Source organism: Ailuropoda melanoleuca, chromosome 2 (genome assembly GCF_002007445.2).
Source record: "Ailuropoda melanoleuca isolate Jingjing chromosome 2, ASM200744v2, whole genome shotgun sequence".
NCBI lineage: Eukaryota > Metazoa > Chordata > Mammalia > Carnivora > Ursidae > Ailuropoda > Ailuropoda melanoleuca.
Genome location: NC_048219.1, coordinates 195,334,343 through 195,359,664, shown reverse-complemented (window position 1 = coordinate 195,359,664; position 25,322 = coordinate 195,334,343). Strand labels below are relative to the sequence as shown.

Genomic DNA, 25,322 nt, shown 5'->3' with positions numbered 1-25,322 from the left:
CTCCTGGGCACATACACACGGGACGCTACTGGGGACACATGCGTCTGTCTCGGCACACGGACACTCACGGCTTCTGCCTTGTCCAGGGAGGCTCTTCGTCCAGTCCACAGTGCGGGCTGCAGTTCCCTTCGTGTCTGTCTGTGTACGCGGACTTCACCTTCACGGCAGGAGAGCGCTGGTCCGTGGGGACACCCCTCCGCTTGTCCCGTCACCCCTTTCATGACGAACAATGTGGCCGTTTCCAGCTATTTTCTGTTACTGACGACCCCTCCCTGAAGTCTTCATGAGCCAGCCAGCCCTGCCGTCGTGGGCTGAGGTTGGTGGCACTGCACCCGGGAGCCACGCCCTGGACACGTGGAGCTCCCCCCCCCCAGTGACGTGGCCCTGCAGTGGCCCGCCGGAATGCCCTCCACACAGCCTGCTGGTCTCCCAGCAGACCTGCGTCCCCGCCTGCACACTGGGCCCCAGGGGACCTCCACTGAGCCCATCGAGCATCTTCCCAGGCCAAATCTGTGGCTCCCTGTGTTCAGAAAAGTCCCTGTCTCCTCATCCTGATTTTGCACCCAGCGCCTGCCACGGTGCCTGGACTACAGCAGGCGCTCGGTACCTATTTGCTGAACAGATACAAGAACAAATGAAACTTCACGCAAAACATGGCAGATGCAGGACTTCCCGCAGCCCAAGCGCTCCCCCAGCGGGACCCAGCTCAGCGCTGTGCGCCTCCAAGGTTCCACACATCTGCATTCCTGAGTCGCTATCGGCCACCCCTCGACGCCACGGCCCTTTGACAGCCATGTCTTCCATGTTCCGCCCCGTGGAAGCTCTTGGTGGCGCAGCAAGGAAAGTAAAGGTGCTTTCCGAGCCGCCATGTGCCAGATGCTGAGGCACGGTCTCCCTCGGTCTCGTTCAGGAATCACCAGGTCCGTCTGCACTGGGTTGGACGGTGTCCCTCAAAACTTCAGACCCACCCAGACCCTGGAGACGTGTCCTTGTTTACGCTTAGAGTCTTTGCGGTTATAATCCAGTTACGCTGAGGCCACGCTGGTAAGGGTGAGCTCTAAATCCAATAGGGTCAAACTGGCGTATGGACCGAATGATTGCATCGTCCCCTAAAACTCAAATACCGAAACCCTCATCCCAGTGTGATGGTATGTGGACGTGGGACCTTTGGGAGGTGATCAGGTCATGAGGTTGGAGCCCCCGGGAATGGGATCAGCGCCCCCATGAGAGGCAGCCAGCGAGCTAGGCCACGATGGCTGGAAATAGATGTGTGATGTCTGTAAGCCCACCAGTCCGTGGTTCTTAGCTCTAGCAGCCCAGATGAGGACCTCTGGTGTCCTCACAGGGAGCGAGGAGACACACAGACACCTGAGGAGGGGGGAGGGCTGCCGTGCGACCAGGAAGGCTGGCATTCCCAAGCCGACAAGCTCCGAGGGTGGCCAGAAGCTCCCAGAAGCTGGAGGGAGCACGGCAGGCCTCTCCCCTGCAGGTTTCAGAGGCCGTGGGCCCCTCGACACCTTGATTCAGACATCTGGCCTCCAGACTGCGGGACAACACATTTTCTTGTGCTCAGTGCCCAGCCCTCGGCGCACTGTCGTTGCAGCCCTCGGGGACCAACCTGCCGTCCTTCCTTCCTTCCTCCTTCCTCCCCTCCTGAGGTAGTGAAGGCGGGCAGCCGGGCTACACGAATCCTCCGCTCGTGGGCCCGGCACCCCCACACCCTTGGAGCGGGGAGCAGACCCAGAGCAACACACAGTCTGGGGGGCCCCGTGCAAAACCAACGCACAGCCTCTCTTATTCAAAGCGTTCCCTTTGCCTCCTCCGTCTGTCTCTACCACAGTGGGGTTCGTTGGCTAGTTACATCAACCTCACTCAGGCACAGGGATGCGTGCCAGGTGACTGCAGGCCTGCACAGGGGTCAGGTCCCGCCGCGCACCCGCCCAGGCCTCCACGGGGGGTGGAGCACCGTGGAGGGGCCTGAGCACGGTGGGTGGGAAATGGGGGCTCAGGGAGGTGCAGGGGTGCATGCTCCATCCTCCCACCAGACGTTGTTCACAAAACACAGATCCAAAGGTGAAATCGGGTTTCCAGATGGTGAGTGCAGAAGTGCAGGCCCATCTGAGTGCACGTCCTGTGACGGGCTGGTCCCACCCCTGCTCCCACCAACCCAAGGCCACTCAGGAGAAGGGCAGGAACATCTCAGGAGCCTGTTGTGGGCCGGCTTGGCGATTGAAAAACCGTGTCTCCCATGTCTGCCAGGCCCCGGTGTAGCGGTTCCTTCTCCCAGATGAGTGCACTGAGGTTAAGGTGAGCCCCTCCCAGATGCTGGTGTTGTCTTTCCTTAAATGCTCGGCTCCCTGGGATGGCCAAGCCACCAGCCAGCCACACAGTGATGGAGAAGAAAGTGGCTTATTACCGGAGAAGGTTTGGGGCCATTTACACCCAGAAAGATGCAACAAATCCCCAAACCACTGCAGCATAAATTAGAAGACAGGGAAAGAATAAGGTGGAGAGGCCAATATTCTCACCAGAAAACCTAAGCAGAGAGGGAGGACCTCGGTGGCTTCACAGAGCTCGGCTCCGGGCTCTTCGGCAGCCGTGACAAAGAGAAGACATGATGATCCCACAACTGTCATCTCTGAGAAATGCCCGTCTGCCAGGACAGAGAATGTTTCTCCTATGCCAGAGCCACAGAGAGAACATGCCACCTGCACCTCCGAGGGATGGGCACAGAACAGCAGGACGGATTTCTAGAATTGAGGGATAGCAGTTTTGCAGAAACATGCAGAGGCTCCCAGTCTGGCCATTTCATAAAATCATGCTTCATGTGAAGACGGAGGCCCCCACGTAGGGGTGACCATGCAGCAGAGAAACAGTGACCCAGGGGGGATCAGTTCACCAGGCCGGCACTGACACCCTCAGCCCTGAGACCTCGGGGGGCCTGGTGAAGCTTCCCTGCACGTTCTCTGTCAGCGGGGAGGAGACGGAGACGCAGGAGTGACCGTGCGCTCAGTGACAACCCCCGTGGACAGAAAGCACCCCTCCTTCCCCACTGCTCCTGCATAGACACCAGCACATACCACCTCCAGACTCCAAAATCTATTTTCAGCACAACAAATGGTTCTAAAATAGTACAGATATTTCCTTCTTTGAAAGGATGGTGGTTTTTGTTGCGGTTGAAATAAGGGTATGTTGCTGACATAATTGCTTTTTCGGCCAGGTAAAATGCGGTGGGGAGATGTTCATTTGGTGGCCTTGGCAAATGCCAACCTTGGAGAGACTCCTAGAGACAAAAACCAACCTGGCAGATGGTGTGAAGGACTCAGGTCCTGCAGCCAAGCGTGGAGAAGTAAAGGAAAAGCTGAGGTCAGGGTGGGAGAGCCAGGGGCCTCTCTCCAGGCTTGAAGCACTCCGGGTGGACTGAGCAAGAGGCAGGGAGGCCGGGCAAGGGCTGCACCTGCAGCCAGCCCATTGGCAAGCCCCCCCCCCCCGCCACCACGGACCAGCAGTGCACCCACACGCACCCCCAGCCTCCCCATCTGTAGATCAGACCAGAACGGTTACAAGCCTGAGAATAAGCATCAAGTACCCCACCCAGAGATGAAAACACAACCTCTTGGCCACGCCTTCCCTCCCCACCCAGCTAGGTGCACCCACCGCCGCACACTCACCGGCACGCATCCCGTGAGGCACACAGAGCTCTGGATCCTTGCGAGAAGGCAGCAAGGCAACAAGAAGCTCTTGCAGGTACATCTCAGCCCAGAGTCTCCTGACTCCGCACAGGACTCTCCAGGGTCCCTGCAAGGAGCTGGCGCCCTCCTCGGTCTTAGCAATCAGCTCAGAAAACTAACGGGGAACCTTGACCGACTAGAAAACGCGACTGTGGCTCTTGCTGCTTTTCCTTGAATCTCACTGTTCCATGAGTGCCAGCAGAGACCCTGGACGGGGCTCACCCTCCACACAAGGGCTGGGCAGGTCCGCGTCCAAGCCAGCCACACGTGGACAAGCTGCCCAGGTTCCATGTCCTGTGGCCTTCCCAAGAGGACCGCAGGGCCAAGATGAGGTTGCCCTTTTGGAGAGCCAGAACAGAGGTCCCTCGGGCCAAACAAGCTGTTTCTTTAGGGGATGGGAGAGTTGGAGGGGCAGGGCCCAGTTGATCGGAAGCACGGAGTACGGAGCAGCTGTGGGTCACGGGACCCTGGTTTTCTGATGCAGGTGCAGGGAGCAGAGGCCAGAGGCCAGGAGGAGGCGAGCAGAAGGCAGCACCCCACTATGTCATGCTGAATAAGGTCAAGGAGGAGCCCCAGGGCAAATGGCACTGAGGATTCAGGCAGCCCAAGGACTTCTTATGTGAGTCACGTGTGGACACAGCACTAAAGCTCCCTGAGGGCAAGGGGAGGCACAGAGGCAACAATTAAGGTTTTTTTCAATCTGTGTAACTGATCCAAGAGCCTGGGAGCCTCTGGGTATCCGTCAAGAGATCTGGACGTTTCTAGGACCCACACAAACCTTAGCTGTAGACTTGCCCCGTGCCAAACTAGGTCCCTTGCAGAGAAGTGACAGGTGAGCGGCCCCTTAGCTTCTGTGCCCAAGGCCATTCATAGCAGAAACCCGTCGTGAACCCCAAACTGTCCTTCCAAAAGATAGAAAACCAGAACTTTAGTGAAGAAGAACATTTGTGGCTTTCCTTTGAGTACACTGGTCACCTCATCTCTACTGGACCTCCATTCCAGTCCATCCACCCAACATGCATATCCTGAGAACCCCATGCCACATGCAGGTGCTGGGGCCAGTGGACATTTGAATGAGGTTCAAGCCTGCCCTCAGGGAGCGTGCAGTCTAACACAGAAGGAGACCACAGTAGGTGGCCCTCACGGTCAGACCCTCTGTTAAGTAGCAGTGATTTCAACCCCATGTGGTTCTAAGACCAGACTTTAACATGACCAGCAGGCAACGGCCAAGCTGTCTGGTCCCCAGTGCCCACCCCCACATGACCCAATAGGAGACCCCCCAATTTCAGGCTTCCTTAGTGCTGGACCCTGGAAGCAAAGCGGCTGACAAGTTTCACCTTCAGGGCCAACCCCAGCTGATTGGCAGAGCGTCTGTGAACCCTGTGTTAGCAGGATTTCAAGCCAAGCCCACAGGACTACGTGCGGGAGAGAAACAGGGTCAGTAAGCCATGCCGGCCACCGCCACCAAAGGTGTTAGCAATGCCGCACGTTCATTCCCCACCTACAGGTCTTTCAGCGGGCTTGCTTCCCCAGCTCCACCCAAGCCAATGACCCCACTCCTAAGAAGAGCTCCTCTAACTGGAGACCCTGTGACCTTGAGAGCGGGGCAGCCTCCACCCCTCCCGACTCGCCGCTGGGTCTGAGGGCGCAAGAAGAGGCCGGTCTGGCCCCAGGGTACAGCTCGCCTGAGACTGTTAGCAAAATACATTTGGACATAATTAGTTCGCTCAAGCCGTCCACCACCAAGAAACAGGCTAGAAGGTTTGCGCTGATGCATAATTATTACTGACACTGAAGGTAATTAGCATATAATGTTGAGCAGTTGAAATGGAACCCCGCTGAGCTTACATCACAAGACCGAAGCATCGGGAAGGATTACTTTCAAAGGGCTAGTAGGTATCGCTGAACTTCCATGGGCTCCCACCTGCATCTGAACCAAGTCCAGCACCAAAGGCTCACTATCAACTTGACGTTGCTTTAATAAAGCCTTTGTGGGACCACGGCACCAGCGGATTGCTTTATTGAGAAACCCCAAGGCTGAATCCAGGACTGAAAACACCTGCATCACGGCGTACACGCTCCACTGGCCGATTTCCCCCACTGTTCCTCCAGTGAGGCTCTCTGGTTGCAGGAGCTCTTCTCACAGTGACCTGAAGAAAGCCCCTGGAACTCGTCTTCGGAATTCTGCCCCTTTAAGACCAAAGGTGGTCCATGCCTTCCACTCGTGTAACTTTCAGGTGTGTTCTGTGTGTCAGAACAGGACATCTGGCCCTGGGCACTAACTTCCCGAGCAAATGTGTACGCTGTAGGGCTCACTCCCAAGTTCCTGAACAGCCTGGATGTGCATCGTGAAGAGTGGAAGCCGCCAACCCGTGTTCTCATGCGTCATCGGCTAATACACATGGGGCCGTCACAGGGGGAGCTGGCTCCGCTCTTGCGTGACGTCACGTGTATCCATACACAAGGCACGTGGAGGAGGGCCCGGCATAAGTGCCCTCTAAGTCCTCACCTTCACCAGCCAGGCACAAACCATTCTTTCTGATTCATCCTAAGTCACATCAAAAAGAAAACCTGTCCCACTCTACCCTGAAGAAAAGAAGGTCTTGGAATTAAGCAGACCCATGCTCCGATGCTGACAGCATCTCCCCAGGCATGCTGGCGGGAGAGATCAGAGGCGTGCCATCTTGCAGAGTGGCCGAGAGCCTGAGGGACAACGAATGACAAGCCCTTGTCACACCACAGGAACCCCGTGAGTTAGGGCTGTCGTCCACGGGGACCTGGTGGCACAAAGGAGCAGCACCTTCTCCCGAATCTTCATGCCTAGAGCATGATTTTTCCCACCTGCCTTCGGGGCACAGCTCTTGTTTAGTGGTATCTCATTCAGGAGCTATCATCTAAAACCTTCATTTTATTTTGAAAATAAGCTTTACACAAACAGATGGGGAGCCATGATGGCTTTGCTTTTCATTGTTTTTCTCATTTTTCCATTCCTTTTTTTTTTTTTAAGACTTTGTATATTTATTTGAGAGGGAGAAGCAGACTCCCTGCTGAGCAGGGAGCCCAACATGGGACTTGATCCCAGGACCCTGAGATCATGACCTGAGCCAAAGGCCGACATTTAACCAACTGAGCCACCCAGGCACCCCTTCCATTTCTTTCTACCACAAATCCAAAGTAAGTCACAAATACAGACAATGACTTGATTTTTTTTAATACCAAACAAAAGTGAGAAAGGAAAGAAGTCAGGTGAGCCAAGAAGGTGCTGGGATTAATTATAACTTGACTCTGAGTCTTGCATTTGAAGACGGTAGTTGGAGCCCATGGACTTCATTCCCCTCCACCCTTAAGCATTCCCACGGAATTTTCTTTGAAAATAGGAGAGAAATTCAGTAGTTGAACTGGAAAATAACTTTGGTGTTGCCATGGGTAATAAAAAACAAGGATTTCCCATAGGTATGTCACTGATGGGACAAGGACCCCACTTGCCATTGGGGGCGTGACGAAGCCACACGGTAAAAGAGCATGGGTCAGAAGACATTACTGCAAATATCTTTGGGAAATGTGATCTGTCGTGGTCTATTAACTATTTTACCATCACCTGTGGTATTATCAGTTAAGGAACTATTTCATATAAGTGGTATGGAAATAATTGTTATTTAAATGTATTTCAAAATAAAATTAATGCAGAGTTGCTGGGTGATTTTTCATGAAGGCGTAGAAACAGATCGGTGTCTCTCATCTATGGAACATAAGAACTAGGAAGATCGGTAGGGGAAGAAAGGGATAAAGAAAGGGGGGGTAATCAGAAGGGGGAATGAAGCATGAGAGTGTATGGACTCTGGGAAACAAACTGAGGGCTTCAGAGGGAGGGGGGTGGGGGACTGTGATAGGCCGGTGATGGGTAGTAAGGAGGGCACGTATTGCATGGTGCACTGGGTGTTATACGCAACTAATGAATCATCCAACTTTACATAATATAATAAAAAAATATTATTATAAGAAAAAAAAAAGAAACAGATCGGTGAAGAGTAACGTGCACAGTAGCTTGCCTGGGTCTTAGCCTCGTCCTGTGGTCCTTGCACCACGTTCTGTGGCAGTCCCCGGCGTTCGCTGCAGAGAGGAGGGAGGGGGGAGCCTCCTTCTCCTGACTGACGCCTTCACCAGAACAGCTGTGATTTTTCTATTTTTCTCTGTATTTCATTTCACCTGAACAAAGGTCATGTATCTCAAAAATGTTTCAACCCCATCCAGCTAATTCCATCTGCCTTGTTTATAGGTAAGGAAAAGGCGGCTGGACTCCGTGGGACCTGCTTAAAGCCCCAGAGCTGCCTGAACACCGAGCAGATCCCAGGGCCCAACTCTGTACCCCTCACCGGGCCCCCTGGCTGAAACATCGGGCGGCCACCACACACCTGAGCTTCTGTACCGGTGTCCGTCACACCGTCCTCCGTGGGGCCTTCGTCGTACTTCTAGGTCACCGGGTGCCTTTGTTCTTCACAAGATATAAGCTTGAATTATATTGAATTATAACAGCAGAATCACACAATGCAGGCAGACCTGGCATTTTTCTCCTAGGACTTGATGGAAAAAGGAGCTGTTAGATCATTTTAGATTGTTTCGGAAAACTAAATGCAAAACAAGCCTGAGGATAAGCACGGCCCTCGGGTTCTGTTGGACTCTCAGAGGCCTTTCATTTCTGCTAGACTGGCAAAATCATGTCAAGACCCAAAAATGTCAGTGACATCTCTTACCGGAGACTATGGTTTTGTTTTTAAGAGTCAAAATCTGGTTGTTATCTTCTGTTTAGCTTGCAGAAATGTCAGGACACGCGCCCCGTGAGACCCAGCCAGCCCGACACACATCCAGGACGGGCTCGCCATCCTGATACTTCAGATCTCTCATCTGGAATTCATTACGTGGTAATATTATCAAGCTCCTAGTCAAATGGAAAAAAGAACTGTATTCATTGAAAATGTGAAGGTATTTGAATGTCAGCAACCAGGCCCTACCTCTAGGGACAAGGTTTTCTTGAAAGAAGTGTTGCTACGGCAACAAGTCTGTTTTCCTGGTGATTTCACCATTTCCATGTTGCTGTCACCAAACCTCACTGTCAAAAATGATGTGGGATATGATACTAAGCTTCGTGTGGGTGGGGCACCGTCCCCCACCGTGAGCCAGCCTCCACTGGGGACCCCAGCCCCGAGGCATGGGCAGGGCCCCTCTCGGCAGGTCCGACAGGTAGATGGACGTGGCTGAGGTCACCCAGGTGAGACGTGGCAGAGTTGGTTCTCGAACGCTGCTCCTCGGTCTCCTGGCTCAATGCACCCCTCTGGGTACCCCTCCATAATCCCCAAGCCCCAAATGCCTCTGCTGTACGCTGAACTGGGTTCCCCAAAATTCGCACATTGCAAACCTAACTTCCGACGTGACTGTGTTTGGAGGCAATCCTTCTAGGGAGGTCATGAAAGTTAAATGAGGTCACAAGTGGGGCCTGAAGCAGACAGGCCTGTGGCCGTACAAGCGGAAGGTAAGGCGCAAGAGAGAATCGCTCTCTCCCTCCTCCCACCCCATGTGCACAAAGGAAGGGCCATGTGCGGACACAGAGAGAAAGTGGCCATGCACAAGCCAGGCAGTGGGCTTTCACCTGAAAGCATGTTTGCCAGCACCTTGATCTTAGACTCCTGGCTTCCAGAACTGTGAGGAAAAAACTAGTGTTTGAGCTCCCTTGTCTGAGGGCTTTGCTATGACAGCCCAAGCTGACTAGGAGGTGAAGGCCTTAGAGGGCCAAGGGAAGGAGTCCAGGAAGGAGGGCAGGGGTCCTTTCTGAAAGAAAGCAGACAGGAGTGGAGATGTGAGGGCCATAGGAAGGGATGGGGCTGTGTGGTCACTGCTCTCTGCAGGTGCCTGCCTTGGGGACTGAGAGCAGGGCCATGTGTAAAGCCATGGCACTTCCCATCTGGGCAGAGTCCACTGAACGACAGCCCAGCCAGGCTGCAAGGCAATGGGCCCCACTCCTGCCCAAAGGAAGGGTGAGCTGGAGATCTGGGGGTTACTTAGCAATGCCGTGGGAACCTGGCCAGCCCTGCTAGGTCAGAGGCAATCTCAGAAAGGACCCAGGGTCAAGGGCAGAACTGGTGCCCTATCAGCCTCCCTGGACAGTCAGGCCCCAAAAGGTGCCTTTGGTATCTGAGCTGTTGTCCCTGCTCTTCCGGCCTGTGCCGGGAGGAACATCTCAACTCCTCCGGCTGTTGNCGCCCCCCGCGGGTGTTGGGGGGGGGGGCGGGCAGGTGGAAGAAAAGAAGGTTGGTGTGGGCAAGCCGCTTTGCTTGAGTTCCTGGGAAGACACCAGGAAGTGTCCAGAGAGTGGGTAGGAACACGGATCTGGGTCTCAGACGGCAAGTGGGGACTGGACACGCAGAGCAAGACATCCACTGACTCCCAGAAGGGATTCGGAACCGACATATGCTAAGATCACCATGTTGTAGGTGACTGGGACCCGCACCCCGATCTGTTCGGGAGGCCCTCGCCCGCATATCTCAGAACGCAGCCACATTTGGAGATAGGGCCCCTACGGAGGCACGTAACTTAAAACGAAGCCGTCAGAGAAGGCTGTGCTCCAGTCCGGCTGGCGTCCTTACAAGAAGAGCAGTAGACACACCGAAGGACAGCAGGGATGCTCACGCGCGGAGGAAACACCCGCTGCGGACTCCGCAGGAAGACAGACATCCGCACGCCATGGAGAATGATCTCCGCAGAAACCAACCCCCGCAGCACCCCGATCTCAGACCTCCCGCCTCCAGAACCAGGAGGAAGTTTCGGTCATTCAAGCCCCGGCTGTGGCACTTAGTGACTGAGGCCCGGGCCCAGTGACACGTCACCCAAGGACAAGCAAGGGGTTCTGCAGGAAAACAACGTGAGGGAGTTGGAGAAAACCAGCAACGGACGGGGACCCCTGTGAAGAGCGCCAGGAGCAGCAGGCAAGCTCCGTGGGGACCTCCTCGAGCAGACGCTCCCCGGGGAGGCCGCCCGCCCGCCGAGAGCCAAGGCTGCTTCTGCGAGCAGGAGGGACAAAGCGGGGGCTGGACCAAATGCGGTCAGGGGCAGGCCGGGCCGCAGACACAGCAGGAGGAAACACTCTTCAAGAGGCTTGGGTGAAGGGCAGACAGGACGGGGCGGCAGCCTCAGGCCGCCAGGCGTCCAGGGAAGATTCTACAGTTTCGTTTTCTTTTGTTCCGGGTAAAGAGCACGTACACTGGATGAGAAACTCAAGGCTGCTTTTGGGGAAGAAGGGGACGTGGGGCATGGAAGGGACACGACGCATCCTACACGATCCAGCAGAAAGCACACGGCACACTCACCGGCGCTGTGGACAGAATTGAGCCCTGGGAGCACGGCGGGCAGTGTCAAAGAACAGAGAGGGATGCTGAGACACCCAAGGACAAAGTCAGTAAGCACTCAGACCCAAACAGAAGAGAGCGAGAAACAGGGATGGTCACATCAGGCAAGAACGGGAACCATGGAAGGGAAGGGGTCCTGGGTTAGAGGCTCAGTCAGTTAAGGCACCAACTCTTGCTGTCGGCTCAGGTCATGATCGCGGCGTCCTGAAATCAAGCCCCATGTCGGGCTCCACACTCAGCATGGAGTCTACTTGGGGTGCTCTCTCTCTCTCTCCCTCTGCCCCCCGCCCCGCTGTCTCTCTCTCTCTCTCAAATAAATGAATAAATCTTAAAAAAAAAAAAAAGTCGTGCATTAGAGGACTTGGTGTTTTTCTCAGAACTACAGCATCGGCGCAGGGAAGGACGGAAGGAAAGGCTTAACGTCTGCCTCTTTTCACCTCCGATCTCCTAGAGGCCCCGGTAGGCAAACCCATCCAAAGACCGAGGGCCAGAATGCACAGCGAGAGAGCCAGGCCACAGGGGTCATGCCCTGGGGCACAGAGGGGATCACGAATCTGCGGGATGTGATGTGTGGATTGTGTCTTCTCCAAAAAGATATGTTGAGGTCCTATCCCCCAGTCCCTCACACTGTGACCTTCTCTAGAAATAGGCTGGTTGCAGATGTTCTTAGTTGAAACGAGGTCACACTAGAGTAGGTGGGCCCTAGTCCAGCAGGACTGATGTCCTCAGGACAAGACAGCTGCCTGAAGCCAGAATCACAGGGAGAACACTGTGTAAAGACAGAGGATTAGAAGGAAGCATCCACAAGCCCAGAATGCCAAGGATCACTGCCAAGGATTGAAGTGGAGAGAAAGGCAGGGGCAGACTCTCCCTAGAGTCTCCGGGGAGCGCACGGCCCAGCCGGCACTTTGACTTCGGACTTCCAGCCTCCAGAACTGTGGAACAACAAATCTGTTGTCTTCAAGTGGCAGTCTGTGGTACTTCCTTAGGACAGCCCCACTGGGGGCTACTGGGGGATGTGCGGCGAATGGGCACATTTGGGAAACAGCCCTGAGCAAAGCCCCTGACTGCAGGGCGGAGTCTGGAGTGGAGGCCATAAATGAGCCTCCTGGGAAAAAGGAAGGAGGGGACATTCCAAAGGGGATTAAGGGCAAACCCTTCCTTTTCCAGGGTGTGACAGGCAAGGTCATCTGCCCTGATACCCGGGTGGGGCTGGAGTCAGAGTCCGAAGGGAGAGGGAGGTTTCTGAAGAAGGACATAATTGTAAGGGTCTGGGGAACCCACCACATCCATGTGATTGGCACCAGTCTACATGGTCTAGGGATTTTTCTCCAGCAGCAACTATCCCGGGACAGGACAGGATGGGGATGCGTGTATCAATCCCGTGCTGGGGACCAGCAGTGTGGACCCTGGGGAGCAGCACGACAGAGTAGGACTTTCTGTGATGAAGGAAATGCTCTTTATTTTTTAAAATTTTATTTAAATTCAATTAATTAACATATAGCGTATTATCAGTTTCAGAGGCAGAGTTCAGGGATTCCTCAGCTGCATGTAACACCCAGTGCTCATTACAACACATACCCTCCTTAATGCCCATCCCCCAGTGACCCTATCCCCCCATCCCCCTCCCCGCCAGCAGCCCTCAGTTGGTTTCCTAGAGTTAAGAGTCTCTTATGGTTTGTCTCCCTCTCTGATTTGGTCTTATTTTATTTTTCCCTCCTTTCCCCTATGTTCATCTGTCTTGTTTCTGAAATTCCACATATAAGTGAAATCATATGATAATTGTCTTTCTCTGATTGACTTATTTCACTTCACATAATACCCTGCAGTTCCATCCACATTGTTGCAAATGGTAAGATTTCATCTTTTTGATGGCTGAGAAATCTGCACTGTCCAGTGAGAGAGCCACGGACCACGCACGGTGACTGAATGCTTGAATACAGGCTGGTGCAACTAACCAACTGAATTTGTTTTGTTTTCATTAATGGAAATGGAAATAAGCACAGGTAGTTCTCGGCTACCATATTGGATCCAGCATGCAGTAGAGCCCGTGAGGGAAGGCAAGGTCGGTTTGAGCCAAGGAGTGCACTCAGGCAGCTGGGACCACAAGGTCTGAGGCCCAGGTGGAGGCTCATTCAGGCAAAAGAACAGTCTGGAATCATTAGATTCTTTCTTTATTAAACTTTTCAAGGAGGAAATGGGTGCTGGCCTAGAAGCTGGTGGGCAACGCCTTGGACATTTTTAAGGGCGACAGTTGTATTGAGGTGTGAATTCTGGAAATTATAATTATTCTCTAATACCACGGTTCTTTTCTTAATCAACACAGGCCACTGCGTCCTCCAAGGATCCTGGGCTTCTCTTATGTGTGAACAGCTTCCTGAAAGGTTTAAAAGCTTCCCAGACGTGCCGAGGAGACGCGTCCTAGAGAAGCCGCCGTTGTATTTTCATGGTGCTGCATTGTGCTGCTGGATGCTTCCTCCAATGTTTTGAAGAAATCCCGTAGGGGGGATAAGATGCCTGTTGATTAATTAAACTGTGTAATAAGTCATTTGCCCTCTCCTGAGCCTTATTAAGTTACAGATATTCCATAAAGGAGACCCTAAAGGAACTGTAGTGTTTTTCTGGAGAAAAATATTTAACCACCCTGAATCATCTGTTAAGTTTCTCACCAGTTTTCTCGAGGACAAAACGCATTTTTGGAAACTTGGCAGTTCCCCTCTGCTCACCCCCCATAAATTCTTGGATCCTTAAGTGGGGGAGCCGTGCTTCTCAGGCATATTCCAGAAAAGCAAGCTGGGACAGGGTCTCTGGGCAGAAAGCACCCAACCCAGACCTCCAAACCCTCAATTCGGACCTCTTCTGCTACGTAATGCCACCTCCCGAGCACTACTGACCCAGAGCAAAGCAAAATTACCTTCAATTTCACCCCTCTTCTCCAAGTTCCATAAAATTTCCACCATGGTATTTGCTCGGACACAAGAGGAAAAAAAGAACTGTCTTATAAACAGTCATACGAAAGAATTCTAAGTACAGAAGAAAAATAAATGTTGGGGAATCTATACTTGCACCAGTAATGGAAAGATGTGCCCACTGATACGTTTGAGAACGACTGATAAACTGTCCCTTTAAGAGAGTAGGAAACGTGGCCACAGGGCCTGGTACTGTGGCTCACACAGCCCTGGGGGACGATGCTCTGCACCCCACATGCCAATAACTGCTCATCATAAATTTCCAAGTGCAAAAAGCCGGGGGGGGGGCAGGGGGGCAGGTGTTTCTGATGATAAAATTCACAAGACGAATGAAAACTCACCTTACACAATATTTTTCCTGGACTGACAAAAGATACCTGCTAACTATTTGTTGAGGCCAGCTGTGGTCTCTGACAGCGCCAACGCTGGGGTGGTGGTCTCAGAGCCCCACGGCCGTGCGCCCCCGACGACCCTGGGCCCCCCGCGCACCCCGTGCCCCCCCCCAGCAGCTGCAGCACGGGGGAAAGGGACCCCTTTGTGGTCACCTGCTCATCCGGTCTGTGGATTTTTCATACCTAACCCTTCAGAGCTCTGTTTTTGCTTTTTCCCGTTTATTCAAACATAATTGATGAGAAAAATCATTCAGAGAACCCTCATTAAATACTGTGGTTTTTATTCTAACATAGTGGTTATGATGTCATTTGAGCACTTTTGAAAAACAACCTTTTTCCCCCCAAAATCTATGAAGCTGGCCTCACCTCTTGAAAGTCTGGGTGTTATCTCAGTAAAATGAGTATCCCCAGGCGATGTTTTCAGAGGGAACGACCTGGTCAACCCGCACACAGGTGACCAAAACGGCAATATTTCTCTTCAGCCAAACAGCACATGAGGGTTCTCTTACTAAAGCAACATCCGAAGCCCGCCTTTGGCTCCTGCTGGTAAAAATCAGTTTTAGCGCCAGCACACACGGACAGCGGGGCTTAGAGTATTTGGTCGCGCAGCTAACGTCTTTCATGAGCTGCAGAGCTAAACAAAAGTCACTCACTCTGACTTGTGAGTTTTGTTCTCAGTAGGAAAACGGAACCATTCAAACTAGTAGTTTGTGTGTATCTTCCTCGGAAAGTTACCTGCCAGGTGCTGGGGTGGAGGCGGGCATGGGAAGCGGCCCGAGGTTGGTTCGGAGGCTTCCCCATCATCGGTCGGAGCATCGGCCCCGTCACGCCACGTTCCTAGGATGCCAGAAGGCACGGCATTGACAGCTACGGGTTCTGTTGTGATGATTGGTATTATTTGCGGATCCGTCGGATGCGCAGCCCCACCAGCCGCCAAGGCTGCTCCCCACAGACACACTGCACGTAATTAGAGACGAGCCTGCTTCCCCGGGGCTGTCGCCAGTGAGTCCTGGCACGATTTACATTGTTTGGTTTTCATTAGGGAACCCGCAGATAGCTGCTTTCAGGAACGCAGGCTGCCCCGAGGCTGGATGTGGTCAGTCTCCGCCAAATTTCTGAAAGCTTCGTGCAAGTGCATAAATTAGTCAGCTGGGTCTGAATGAGTGAAGACTTGTTCTCTCAAGGGCACGGGTTCCATTCATTCATTCCTTATCCCAGCAGGGATGCAGGGCTCCTCAGCGTGCTGGGCACATTTGCGGACTGGAAGACGTCAAGACAAGCCGGACGGTCTCCTGTTCGATGGTTCTGCTGCCCTCCTTTTAGGTGAAAACTACAGCAGGAGTTGAAGAAACCACAGGTAAAACAAAACCCAGACCCGTCTCTTCTGTGTCAGTGGCGCCCAGGTGGGCGGGGTGCCTGAGCTTCCCTGTCCCTTCTCTGCCACTCCTGAGATCACATAGAGATGGACCGTGGGAGGCACTGGGTGCTCAAGGACTAACAGACAGGACAGCTGCCTCAAAAAGGCATGTGGGGTAGATTCTGATAAAGATCCCTCAAGGAATTCCACCTCCTCCAGGAAGCCCTGTAGGGCAAGCTGGAGCCCCATCCGTTTGCGGGGTTGGTGCTGTGCCACAAACTGAATTAGCTGACCTCTGGGAATGCTGTCTGCTAACCACCACGTACTCAGGCCCTGGCTAAGACCGAGGGTAACATGAATTGAGTCATCATAGGTGGGGACAAGAATTTGTTTTTTATTTTCCCCACTGTTAGCAATTTTTGGAAATATGTGAATTCCTCAGATATTATGCACGTAACCCCAGGGTGGAGTTTTAGAAACTAACCGCAAGGGGCTATTAAAATGGGAAAAGAACTTGACATTTGAAATGTAGGAACAAACAACCTCTAGTAAATCTGTATAGAGAGTGATGATAGGGGAAGAATTCCTCTTCGAGGGGACCAAGAGGAGTGCAGGGCAATCAGCCGCGTCCGGATAAAGTTGAACCTGCCAAGTGTCCTAATGGGGGAATGGAGCTAATCCACGGATTCGAGTGATAACCTCAGAGCCCCGCCTGCAGCCACAGGTGTTCCCAACGGCGTCCAGGCCTGCCTGTCACAGGCTTCCTCGCACAACCTCCCAGCTGTCCCTTGACGAGAATGTCACACATTGAAGCGAGAGAGGAAGAAGAGACAGACAGGCGAGGGGACGGAAAAGGGGCGCTGATAGACAAGTGCGAAGCCTGGACTGTCACAGAACTGTCTGGATCACCTCTCACCACACACTTTGAGACGGATGCCAGAGTGGAGCCCGTTTTCTAGAGGACAGAGTCAAGCTCAGAGGGGCTGAGACGCTTGTCCAGAGTGAGAATTTGAATCTAGATGGATCTGATTCTTAAGCTCCGATGCCATCTCTGAAACAGAAGGTGCTGGAAAGAAAGCAACAAGCACTTGGCAGGCAGAGGCAGCCAGCTTGGGGGGATGGGCAGTCCTTGCTTCCAGAGCCCAGCTGTGAGCTTGGTGGGCCATCCCAGGGAAATCCAAAATGAAAGTCTGACTTACTGAGCTCCTGGCTTCAAAGACTCGAGCTGGAGGAATCCCATGAAGACTGGTCCCCTGGTGCAATCTGGCCCACCCCAAAGCCAGGGAAGTTTGGAGAAATGCACCCCAAAGTGGAGTGAAGCACACTTCATCTGGCCCAAAGCCAGACCTGACCCCCACGATCATCATCTCCTCGGTCTTGGCCAACTTCTTGGAGCTGAGTTAAAATCCAAATGGGTCCACTCAGTCTGCGTGTTCCCTAACTGAAGGAAGTGTTGCCAAAAAGAGCAGCCATTCAATTGTCTATGGAGTCAATGAGCCTCTGTGAGGCCGGCTACGTTGCCAGGCACCGTGTGAGACCCCGGAGCCACCGAGGTGCGGAAGCCGTCCCCCCAGCGAGGCCGCTCTTGGAATATGATTGAATGAGAAGCTGCCAAGCACAGAGAAACATGCAAAGACTGCTTGCTGGCCATGCGAATGCACGGCTGTCTTCTGAATCAAGTAACCAAAGTAGGCACTGCACATGAGTCAATAGCTCGTTATAGAAATGACTGTTGAAGCAAAGCCCTGCTTTATGATCAGAAATGCAGCGAAAAGCATGGCCCCCTCTCTATAGAGGATCTTCATGGAGCAGTGCAGCCTCAGACTGGCCTCCCCTAAAAACATATCATGTTTCAGGCATTTCAGGATTTTACACCAAAAAATAAGCCACGTGGTTTGGGGTTTCCGCCTTCCTTGCCTACCATCTCTCTATGGCAGCCATCCAGCTGCTACGAATAAGGTCTCCATCCATACGGCAATCAATATTACTTTTATACATCGTCAGGAAGAAGAATGAATTGCCAGTTTAACAACCTCAGAGCAACCTCAGAAGACCAAATCTGGCTACTGGAGAGAAAGGAAGGGAAAATGAACCCCCAAGTAGAAATTGATGAACTTTGCTCAGGTTTAAACCTACTTCTTCATCTGTCCGACCTTTTGAGTAGAACCCCAGAGGTCCAATTAACTATTTTCAAATACTACTCCTGGATGGCAATCTTGTTTGGCCTTTGGATAACCTCTGACTTTGGCAAATTCTGTAAAATAAATGTGTATTTCATCGGGGTATCTGCTCTTGGGCACGGAGAATGAAGGACTTATGCTCAAATCCATAGCTCAGAGGGACGGGAGGAGGAAAAAGAAAATTCTTTTGTAAATTGGGTTTGGGTCTCTGGCAGTGCTGGGGTTTCCTCTGGGCAGCTGGGCCAGCTGGCTCAGAGCAACCACTGGGTCCCTGCTACGGTCTGCTGAGACTGAGTTCCTTCCAGGGGCAGCCTAGGGGAGCGGCCTCAGAACCTACCGGGTTTAGGTTCAGATTTCGGCCTCACCCATTTGCCCTCCTCGTGCCAGCACCTCTACGCATGAAACAGATGGAGATCAAGTGATAGGCTCAGCCCAGCGTCCACACTGGCGTTTCCTCCTCCCACCTGCAGCCAAGGGTTCCCACTCCACCGTCTCCAGTGGCTGCTCCCGTGGCATTCACTGCCAGAGCCGTCAAAACACCCAAAGCTTGAGCAGAACTGCCAAGCTTTTATACGCTAAGAAAACAGTCGTGTTTTTGTTTTTGTTTTTTTCGGTTGTGTGGGCCTCGTACTACTGTGTAAGTCAAAACACATGGAGATACTTGTTGTGCCTTTGCATGGAGAAAAGAAAATCCGTATACAGCTTAGTATCTCAGTTTCCAGGTCTCTGAACAGGAAACCATTGGACACTGTGGGAGGACCAAGTCCAAGGCCACCTCCCACCCAGATCTGTGGAGTCAGTTGCCCTATCTGCTCTCACTTCTGAAGGTAGCCACAGACGAACGCGCATGAGACCATCCCTTAATCCGCTAACACCAATCACATTCCTGCTTTCACTGTGTCTGCTGTCACCGCGTTCCCTCTGCAGGCGAGGTAATGGAGGGCCAGCTCAGAGCGCTGTTCATCCATCTGTCCACGAACAGCTCCGCACTGAGCAAGCGGCACAGAGCCAGGCTCGGTGCTGGGCACTGGAGGAGTAGAGACGAATTCCCGGTCTCTTTGGAAGTGAAGGTGGGCAGGACAAAGCTCGTGGGAAGCCCATGGGACAAATAACGTCTGCTGACGGCACCTGCCCGATCGTGAAGTCCTGCGTTTGTCAGGCATGGTGCCGTGCAGTTTATACACTTTCTCTAATTTAATCCTCAAAACAAGCCCATGAAGAAGATCCCTCCAGAATTCCCATATTACAGTCACAGACCCTAAAGCTCTGAGTCAGGCTTATGTAACTTTCCCAAAGTCACATCTCAGAGGGAAGTGGGGAGTAAAACCCAGATCGAGGAGAACAAAGTTGCTATTTCACCTGTGACCTCTGAGTAGCCAGCCACACCTTTCTCTGGGTTATCTGCTATTCAAAACCCCCAAGGCATCTTGATAGCGGAGGGTAGAAGGTTAAAAAAAATACATATATGTAAAGCATTATTAATAAATTCCTGAGTTTTCTCTACAAGGAAGTCCTCGGTGAGCTAAGTATGATTGGGTGCTTTCAACAACCCCGAAACTTAATTGGAGGATGAGATATGGTCGCTTATTAAACATAACTTATTCAGCTGATTTTCAGATTCTTTCGTGCGGCCAAGCTTAACCGCACGAGGTTCCTAAGGCTGGCAAGGAGCCCTGCCCAGCCTGGCTCCAGCTCACTGCAGGGTCCACCAGGCAGGGTGCTTGTCCAGGGCCTTCTGGTTCTACTGGAATCACCCTTCCCTGGAGCTCCATTCCATGAGAGCGGGAGAGCCCCGGTTTTGCCGGTCTCTCTGTCCTTCATGGAGGCCACACCCCTGACAGTTGATCTGGCGGCCAGGCCCACCGTTCAAGCTCCCCTCTGCAAAGGGTTTGCCGGCCTAACTGCCTTCCTGGTTAGTAAGAGGCACTTTGTGGATCAGTTCTAATCCATGGCTTTGGGCTCTTCCTAAAGTAGTTTTAAATGGGTCCACACACTTCTCAGATGTCTCTTATGACTTGATTTTTCCATGTCATATTGAGCACAGAACACATTTCCCAGGCTGGGTGGAAATAGGCTGTAAGCATTTGCCAGGTTACTGGGCAAGCCAGGGATGAATAAACATTGGTGGAGGAGAAAATTTCCTCCTGCTGCTTCCCGAAGGGAGAGCTGCTAATCTATCAGTCCTGGGCAGTGCCTCTGGGGGAGACGTTTTCCTGCCACTCAACATCAGGGCAAGCCCCAGGGTAAAGTTGCCTCCCCCACAGCCATCTTCCCCAACCCTTGAAAGGATGACTGCCCTACCGAGGTCTGTCCCGAGACATTTCCCAGGACGCCCACGCACAGGGTGAGTCAGAGGACAGACATGGGCCCCCACGGACTTCCCTCTCCCATTCGCCTCTGGGATGCTCAGACTTAAATCAAAACAAAGAAACAACATGACTGTTGGGTTCTGCGGCCCCTAAAATGCTTCCATGGGCACGTGAGTCCAAATTCTAATCTGAATGATGATCAGAATCACCTGGAAAACTTTTAAAGAGTGTGGGCTGTAGGGTGCAAAACAGCAATGGGTGGACCCCGGGAATCACGTTTGTCTCAAATCCTTCCCAGGGGGTCTCCCCGTTGCCAGGCTTGGAAACCCTGCCAGGTACAGGCTAACCCAGCTCTGCAGTCGGAAATACCAGCTCTGTAAGGATGGGGCTCCACACAGCCAGCAAACCCGAGAGGGTTTCTTCACTCCGGGACATCGCAAGCATCAGCTTTCCCAGGTGCAGGTGAAGTTCCCGCAAATGCAAGACAGCGCGTCTCAAACCTGTCTGACCCCAGAAACCTCTTTCTCAAGGAACGCTCCAGGACTCTGGCGGGGCTGGGCACCCCTGGGAAATGTTGCCAGGACACAAAGGAGCAGGCATCCCCTTCATTCATCATCCTCAGCATTAATATTTGTGCCCTTGGAGCCCAAGCTGCTCAGAGCTGAACCCGGCGGAGATGCATTCCCATAAAACCAATCCCGACGATCCTGCTGGCTGACCTCAGCTGTCCCCTTGCGCTCGCGGGGTCTGTTTCTTCACCATAAGACAGAGCTGCCTGAACCCCGTGGGCTCTCATCGGAGAAGGCCGAGTCTGTCACCTGCGAGTGTCCAGCCTGAACACGCAGTTCCGGTTAGGAAGCTGGACCAGGACCAGGAGCAGTCAGCGGAGACCGAGCAGCCCAGAGATAATGAACGGCTTGAGTCAGCCTGGAGGCAGGCCACCAGTGACCACACCTAATTACTCACTGGCCACTTGGGGCCTCTCTGTTTGGATTCCACATCCCGGCTCAGGCTGCTGGGTGTGCTTCCTTCTGTTAGCACCACTGCCTTTGGTCACCATTGGTGACCCCCTGAGTGCTCACCAGGTGGTATTTGCAGTCGCAGGAGTCTGCTTGGACAGCATTAGAAATAACGTCAAGTTTGACCCATGGTGTGACAAGTATTGGAATTGACTCCAAAGAAAACAGACAAGAAAAATGTTGAGTGCAACGGGAGAGGGAATGGCAAATGAGAATCAGGGATGCTCCCACGCCCACCCTGCCCTTGGCAGGAGACTTGGTCAGGTTCGGGGAAGGACTCACTAACTCATCGGATTCAGCCAGGAGCAAAGAGACCACGCCAGCCACCGAGGGAAAGAATGTAGCATGGGAGCCTTCATAAAAGGTGCTGACAGCCCTGAGAAGCCGTTTGAGGACAATGAGGCAACCCAGCCATCGTTGTCAGGGAGGGACACCACCCGTAGGGCCCGCGGGACCCTGGAGGAGGTGGGTTACCCAAGCCAAAAGGTCAAGGCCACCTGGCAGGAGATGCTCTATGGCCAGGCACCACGGGTGCATACAAGGACCACAGAGGATGGAGCCACTGCCGGGGATGCTGTGCGAAGCAGGGAGGGAGGAGAGAATGCCCTGGGGTCTCCCTCCTGCCCCCACCGGCCCAGGGTGGCCAGAAGCCAGCGGCCGGGGGTCCCCAGAGTACAGGGCCCCTGAGAGAGCAAGTCTGACACTCATATGAATGATGAGTCGGTTGGACGGAGACAAAGTTGGGGGCCAACCCACACATGAGACTGAGCCGAGAGCCGTGGTGGGAGAGTGACAGGGGGCTGCTGACCATGTGGGGACGGCAACCCCGTCAGACACCTGCAGGCACTGACTTAGCCCCACCACTCCAGAACAATCAGGAGAAGAAATTGGAACAGAGGAAGTTCAATAGAAAGGGTTATAAACTATAGCAAGGAATCCCTGGCATATCTTCCAAAATCCTCACCACATGGCCATGGGGAAAATTCACAGAAACATAAACACACACATAGGCACGTGTATCATCTTTTAGCTTCTATCTTCCAAACCCGGAATGAAATCCAAAGAAGTTTTGCAGAGAGCAAAACCAATAAGAAACACATTTTATTTATGCCACAAACCCCAGAAAGCCTTAGAAATTTGAGCGGCCAGGTGCCAGCGACAGGGCAGGATGTGACCCAGTGGCGTGGGGCGCTAAAGCCCACTCATACCAGCTTGCAAGAGCCCACGGTCTCACTTCTAGAACTTCCGTGAGTCAGGTACTAAACACAGCCATTATTAAAGCTACATAATATAAATTTCAGAATAAATGCCCTGCATGAAAAACAAAGGGAATCGACACTCAGAACGTATCACTTCCTGATTCTTCGGTTCCATTTCACCCCTCTCTGCACTCTTGCGGCAATTGACAGGATTGCATCTCGCTGCTGGAAGGGCCACCGAAGGTGTGCCACGGACCCTCTCGCCTCCACTCTGCCTTCGGGGACATCACACAGGAAGTGCGAAATCGGCCGCAGTGAGAATATTTATCCTGGAGAAATCAACAGACACTGGAAATCAGGACTTCTTCTTCCGTCCAGAGGGACCGTTGTTGAACATTCAGCCAAGACACTCTGCGATCTAGACCCTTATGCTTCACCCCTACTCCACAGTCAGGAGACCCCCCTTCCCTCTCCACCCTAAACCAGGTGCCTCCCATGGAGAAACAGAGTCAGAGTCTGGGCTCCGAGGCCTCAGGCAGAGCAGCTGGTGGTGAGAGGCAAAGGCTAGAATTGGGACAATTAAGCAAAAGTCATGTGGCCAGTCTTCATTACAGACCCGGAGCCCCAGGGCCCAGGACAGCAGCCTGAAGGTTCAGGTCAAGTGCTGAGTAGCCAAGGACTCAGACCAGGTAAGAAAGGCAGGGGCGGCTGGGCGTCCGGGACGCGCTCCCCCTGCCACCTGTGGCAGCGTCCCGAGTGTGTTTTGTACATAGCACATGACCAAGCTCTCAGCCAAAAGACCCCGCGTGAGCTGGGAGGAGAGAAAGCAATGAAAACACTGAGTTTCGGGGGGCTGGGGGAGACGGCGAGAAGCCAGCACTTATGACATGGTCTCCGTCTCCTCCACAAGGCACCGCAAAGACCTGGCAGATGCCCGTCACCCGCGGTAGGTGCCACCGCTCACAGAGAACTGCCCTTTCCTTTTGGAAACAGGGCTCCAAGGGTGCCTTCCAGAGCTGGTGAGAACAGAGTGCAGATTCCCCCAAAGCCTCTCTGGCCACTCCCCCGACGTTCTTGTCCTAAAGCCTCATTTTCCAGCCTCAGGGTGGGGGTGGCCATGAAGACCTTTGATTCCCAATGAGAAATAGGCTCCTATCACACAGCAATGAATGACGTCAGTATTCGTTAACTCCTGGCCACCTCTGGGATGCCTTTACTTCTCCGTAACACACTCACTTTCAACAGTGATGGCATCCCAGCGACCCTCCCAAAGCCTGCTGTCCAGCTCCATGTCGCCTGGGCCTGCCTGCTGGAGTCCGCCCATCCTCGGGCTGGGATAGGAGGACCCCTTCTTTGTAAGCCTCCCCTGATTCCTTCTAAGGATTACTCCCTCCCGTCAGCTCTGAATATTTCCAGAAAAAGGCCACCAGGATCCTTCTGACCACGCTGCCCTGTAACGATTTCTCTACGTCTCATTGTCCGTCTCCTCTTCCAGGCTGGGAGCCTATCAAAAGGAAAGACAAAGCCCTGGCCGTCTCTGACATTTTAAAGACAAGCACAGTGCCTGGCACACAGTGGGCCCTGCGCAGAGCTCATCGGATCCGTGATTGAATGAACAAGGGCACAGATGGGTGAATACGTGAACAGAAGCAAGTGTGGAATAAATTGCAGAGAAAGACATCCATCGGTTGCACAGCTGGGCCACTGACGACTTCTCATTTACACTTCAGGCTCCGCACGAAATTCAAATTCTCATTACAGGACCGCATAAAACACAATCCGCACTTTCAACAACGACCCTGAGAAATGCAGTGGCTGGAAAACCTTTAATGCGTTTTTCCTATTGATTACAGCGCTGCAAAAGGGAATGAAAAGATTTAGCTTCAAACACTTTCATGTGAAAGGCTAAAAGGAAGCAAATCCAGCATGGTATAGCGGAGCCCGGGGCTCTTTCAGACGTGCGGCGGCCACCGACACGTCGTGTTTGCGGCTCGCCCCATGATATGTTGCCGTGCCAACGTACATTCTGAGTCATCCAAGCAGATTTAATGCCATTGCCACAATGACGTTCTCTCTGCTGTTTCTTCTAAAACTTGTTAAAGGGAAGATTCCGACCTACCTAGGAAATGATTTTAATCAGTTTAGTTCAGGAAATAGCTATGGAAATTCAGACTTCTCCATTCTGTGGCTTCGGCACGTTACCTTGTGACAAACGGCTGATGATCACCGCGTGTCCCCAACACGTCGGGAGACATGACGTGATTGGCAGCCGTCCTGACTCCCACATGGAAAGGTCTGAGGAAATAAGCATATGAAAAGCCAAAAAACTGAAGCTTTTGAAAAATAAGAAAAACGCCAAAATTGCCCATCACTCTTCTCATACCATAAGATGACCATCCCCTCCTTCGGTAAGAATCCGCCCTGGTGGCCATTTCTCTCAGTCCTTGCCAAGCATGGCCCTGGGGCATCTAGACAGAGGCCACGTGTACCGTGTCATGCGGCCATACACAGGTGAACAGAAACCCACTCGTAATGGTCCAACAAGCCTGGAAATTACGAGAGTGCACCAGAGGTAGGACACACAGGTCTTTCCCGCTTAGGATGGGCTTACATCCCAAGAAACTGCAAAATCCGTTGCAAATGCAAACTGCCTACAATGACTAAGTCGGTTTTCTATCACGCCGTATGCAAACTACTATCGTTCCATATCGAGGGGTGTCAGGTTCTGGGGCTGCTCGCAGGCCCTGCATATCTGTGCACCATCCAGGA

At 52.8% G+C, this 25,322-nt stretch overlaps 1 long non-coding RNA gene across 1 annotated transcript; it reads left to right on the top strand.

The window, feature by feature from the left end:
* Window positions 1-15,713: 15,713 nt before the first annotated feature.
* LOC117801167 lies at window positions 15,714-25,060 on the top strand. The gene is made up of 3 exons (XR_004623687.1): window positions 15,714-15,846; window positions 22,764-23,242; window positions 24,049-25,060. It is a non-coding gene; the product is annotated as an uncharacterized LOC117801167 (long non-coding RNA).
* Window positions 25,061-25,322: the final 262 nt, after the last annotated feature.